Source organism: Aplysia californica, unplaced genomic scaffold (assembly GCF_000002075.1).
Source record: "Aplysia californica isolate F4 #8 unplaced genomic scaffold, AplCal3.0 scaffold00260, whole genome shotgun sequence".
NCBI lineage: Eukaryota > Metazoa > Mollusca > Gastropoda > Aplysiida > Aplysiidae > Aplysia > Aplysia californica.
The window spans coordinates 26,611-31,762 of NW_004797530.1; the positions used below are offsets into that span (position 1 = coordinate 26,611).

The window sequence follows — 5,152 nt, forward strand, 5'->3', positions numbered from 1 at the left end:
AGAAAAATTATAGTCGAAATTATCTAAGCATTGGCATTAGGCAGGACTGATCCAAATGAAGAAAAACAAACCATTCCCATCCAAGATCCCAACCGGAGGGGGTCACAGGCTTAGAACAGCCGTAAGGTCCATTAAAATGTAACCATCAGGTCAACTTGAGCAAACAATGGAAGGGACCAGAAACCACGAATACACAACGTCCTGGTTCATTCATAAGATAGGATAACAATAACAACAGGTACATGAATTATGATGGCTTGTCCACAGTCAAAAGCTAACAAATAATATATGGCATTGCATCACATAGCTATCTTGAACAGATTTTTTATTTTGGTAGTCGGTTGATAAAATATAGTGGTTGTGGCCGCATTGGATAGGATATCATTGCAGGAGGTGTCTGTAAATTACACACAAAAACACGCGAAGGGGGAAAATGGAACGGCCTCTTGTGGTGAGCAGGTTCAACTGTACATCAATTTTTTCAAAGCTTTAGACTTGCCCTCATGATAATTATTCACTACAAAAGCCCAGACACAGCTGTATCATACATGCAGCTTTAAGATTGTCTGTCAAGACACAAAAGGCAATGAAAAGGCCATCCATCACAAAAACATTCACTAGAAAGATTTCCGCCAGATTACGAAAAAAGATTGATAGCCAAACAAAGCAGTGGTTGAGGACTTGACTGTTGATGATAGTACATCCCCATATGAGTAGCTTAAAAAACTTTAAAAATATACAAGAAACAGTAATAATATAATATAAATTATTTGTAATGTAATGCAAACTCCTGCTCAGCAGCAAGCTCTATATGCTTTACAACGTATTATCCCAGCACACCTAATAGCATTCTGAAACAGTCTCAACTTCCTGGAACCATAAAGAAAGAATAGAAAGGCAATATTACATTACGTTGATGCAAGTGTTTTACACCACCAGTAACACAATCTAGATTATTAGAGAGGTGGGCTGCTTCGCCCCTGCCTCTCAGGGTCAGCCAGGCTGAGCGGTATACAACATTCCAGTAAATAGACAGAGATACTGGATTTTAAACTTTTCCACTTTCCCATGTGGAAATCCAATGCACGTTCTCTGCAATCAATGACAATGGTGCAGAGCTTAATCGCTAATTTATGACAGAAGCTAGTCCTACACCATGAACACACCCCATAAAGTACAAAATCTCAATTATCCTCAGACAGCAGCAGCCCCAGAATTATAAGGTTTTTTCTCAGTTGCACTCACTTTAGAGATATTTGAGTTCAAAGTTTTCACACACTTTGCTTCTCTCAAAAGAAAAATAAAATTTACATGGTGTTTATCTCAGAAAGAAAAGAAACAGGAATTCTAACTTTGACAGGCATACAAAGTAAAAGTAGCATAGAGGGAGGCTATAGAAATCATATCTCCAAACAATAAAAACTCCAAGTTAGAACCTTGTTAGACTGAAGTTGTGAATAAGAAATCAGCTTTTTGCAACTTCAACTCTTCCACACATTGTCCGTTTCATACCCTGTCTGGGAACAAAGAACTGTACGCTGGAGGAGGTAGCTCGACCGAGGCACTATCCCACCCGTTTTCCTCAACAAATGGTCGACTCTCATCTTCCACAGGAGGTGGTGCCCAGGGGTGTCGGTTGGATCCTGGCCCTCCTGAAGCCATGGTGTGCTGATGATACGTGGTGGAATGTGAAGGGCCCTGGTTTGCAGGATACCTTGGAGCTGATGATGATAGGGTGGACGGCCTTGTGGTCTGGTATGAAGTCCTGCCTTGACTGCTTGAGCCCACGCTTTGCGTTGGGTGAACGAAGATTGGCACCCTCGTCTCTCCTGTCAGGCTGTCTGAGGTTAGAAGAGGAAACCAAAATTGATTGGACTCCAATTAGTATTAAATGTATGAAGCTTTCGACAACAGAAGGTACTGTAACACTTTTCTTTCAGTTAGCAATTCCAAGTGACCCCGGCCTACATTACTAATAACAGAACAGGGAGCAAAGTTAGAATCACCATATCTCCCCTTGAAATACAACAAAAACTACAGGTCTAAACAATTTGTTTCACAGAAAAAAACAACTTCAGTTCGAAATAAGAAAGATGAAATGATTTTTCTGTTTTATCCTATTGTTACTTCAACTTCAACAACTACCAAATCTCCTTTCGTAAACAAGCTCTAAAAGAGTATGCGAGCAGTGAATAAAAAACAAAGTAGGCCTACCTTGGCCTTAACAGTAGAAAAAGTAATGGCACTCAGCAGTGTAATACTTTTATCAATTACAGTCTAGTATGTACACATATTATAGTGAAATCAGCAAGCTATGGAATTTAAAAAAATAAATACAAATTTTGCTATGCATATTTTTAAATATACAAAGAATTAATACATTTTAAGAAAAAATTCAGGACCTAAAAATCTCTTATCTATGTGAATGTTAAACTATTATTATTATTACAGTATTATTATCATCATTATTGTTATCATCTTTATTGTTATTATTATTATTATTATTATCATTATTATTACTATTATTGTTATTATTGTTATCAGAGGAGGAGGAGGAGCAGCAGCAGCAGCAGCAGGAGCAGCAGCAGCAGCAGCAGCAGCAGGAGGAGTAGGAGGAGGAGGAGGAGGAGGAGGAGGAGGAAGGAGAAGGAGGAGGAGGAGGAGGAGGAAGGAGGAGGAGGAGGAGGAGGAGGAGGAGGAGGAGGAGGAGGAGGAGGAGGAGGAGGAGGAGGAGGAGAAGGAGAAGAAGAAGAAGAAGAAGAAGAAGAAGAAGAAGAAGAAGAAGAAGAAGAAGAAGAAGAAGAAGAAGAAGAAGAAGAAGAAGAAGAAGAAGAAGAAGAAGAAGAAGAAGAAGATTTATCAACCACACAACCTGTAGGCCAACATACCTGCAGCAGCTGCTGAGCCCCCAATCGTGATTTCTTCTGATGAGGTGTTCCCGAAAGACCAACGGCATACACACACGCACAACAAAATGAACAAGGCCAGAACACTCACAATAGCAACAAGGGCCTCCATAAAGGTATCATACTCCTCTTGTACTGAGGTCTTCAGTTGCCTGATGAGAAGAAAACCATAATATTAATATAATGTATTACATTATATAAATCTATCATTACCTAGATACAGTAGATTGCTCTAGATTGTCTCCACATGAGTATGTAGGAGGTGCAAAAGTTTGACTAATTTATCACAACGCATGAGTATAAATGCAAGTGTGGGTGTGTCAAGGTGGCGTTCTAAACTCTTTTTAGTATCAGTAAGAGTTTTAGGGCACTTGCAAATACAATAAGGTCATGTAAGGGCTGAAGGTTAGGGGTGCTACAAGAGAGTAACAAACACAAAACAGAAAGAGGAGAGATAAGGACGGTAGATATTTGATAGGAAAGAAGGAGCAAACCACACCTGAGCACCCTCCAACCACCCCCTACTAAATTTTAAATAAATGTGTGTGTGTGTGTGTGTGTGTGTGTGTGTGTGTGTGTGTGTGTGTTTTAGTGTTAGTAAGAAAGGGGAAGTTATCCTCCACTAGAAATGTGCTACCATGAATTGAAACCAATGAACATCAGGGAAATGGCTTTTAAAAGTTTTTTTTTGTCTTGTAAATTGTAAATGCTAGTGTTTTTACGCCTGAATCAACACAATTTATATTATATACTGTACGGGGTAAGTTTCGCTCACTTTCTGTCGGGTTTACATCCAATGCTGTCTTTTCAATTTAATATAGATTTCTTTCAGAAACAACAAGAGCATTGATGATGGGAAACTAGAACTCTTATAAATTTCCAATTTAGTGACGGCCACCTGTATAAATACGACCACCTGTACAAAAGGCCACTTTCCATTTCCCCCCTTGCGTTCTTTCTTTATAATTTAACTCTGTAAAACGGTCACCTGTCCAATGCAGCTGCGGCCAAATTTACCTGTCTCAGGCAGCCAGGCGTAGTCATTCATTGCCCGATGCTCTGTCATAAATTCTGAATCGGCCCCTCATGTTGCAGACGGGCCATCATAATCATTCACCTGTCGTTATTGGTAGTCTCTCAAATGAATGTTTACCCAGGTTGACCAATGGGTAGGCCTAACAATAAATTTTCAACTGCTGATGAGGAAAATGTGATCCGTCATGACCTATTGGCCCCGCCCACAACTCATGCACAAATCGTGTGCGAGGAGACTGGCCACTGTTTGGTTTACCTAATCTGTAAAATTACAATCGACGTTGACGTGAACTTGTGACAGAAGCTTTGCTCGTTCTCTGAGTGGTGGCGACTTACTTACAAAATATATAGTTTATTTTACCCTTGCACAAATTCAGCAACAAAAAGAAAGCAACCCAAAAGACAAATCAACAACACAAAAAACCCTTTTTACAGTAGCCCTACTACCTTTTCAAAAGAAAACAAAAAGCCTTTACAATTATTTCCATTAGCCTTACATAGCAGCCCTAATCGTGAGATCAGCCCCGGTTTAGACCTGGGAAGAGAATGATTTGCTTTCTTCATTTTGATAAGTCCTGCCTAAGATGGCCACCTGAGTTATACGGCCACTTTTCTCAATGACAACGGCTGGCCGTTTTACACAGGTTTGACTGTACAAGGACAGGAGCAGGTAGGAGTGTAGGTTTATTTTATGGAGTGACTAGTCGCCCAATCTCGGGTGGCTAGCTTCAGGCTACTCGACCGAATTCGGTCGATTAGCCTGACGCTACTGGCCCGTGGTGATTTCTGCGCGAGTTCCGGGTGAACGAATTCGGTCAATTAGACTAGCCTGCGGCTTCTGGCCTGTGGGGATTTCTGCGCATGTTCCCTGTTTTGGCCCGTGTGCATTTCTCTCTCTGTCTCCCTCTCTGTCACTGTCTCTCTCTCTCTCTCTGCATCTGTCTCTATTTTTCTCTCTGTCTCTCTCTCTCATTCTCTCTCTCTCATTCTCTCTTTCCCCCTCTCTGTCACTCTCTCTCTCTCTCTGCCTCTCTCTCTCTGCCTCTCTCTCTCTCTGTTACTGTCTCTCTTTCTCTCTCTCTGTCACTGTCTCTCTCTCTGTCATTGTCTCTCTCTCTGTCTCTGTCTCTGCCTCTCTCTGTCACTGTCTCTCTTTCTGTCACTGTCTCTCGTTCTCTCTCTCTGTCTCTCTCTCTGTCCGTCACTCTCTC

General features: G+C 41.1%; 1 long non-coding RNA gene across 1 annotated transcript in view; it reads right to left on the reverse strand.

The window, feature by feature from the left end:
* Positions 1-311: 311 nt before the first annotated feature.
* Positions 312-5,152, reverse strand: part of LOC101847500 — an 8,704-nt gene continuing 3,863 nt past the window's right edge. Inside the window, exons 2-3 of the long non-coding RNA XR_220577.3 lie at positions 2,889-3,058; positions 312-1,841 (exon numbers count right to left, since the gene is read on the reverse strand). This is a non-coding gene — a long non-coding RNA (uncharacterized LOC101847500). The remainder of the gene's footprint in view (positions 1,842-2,888; positions 3,059-5,152) is intronic.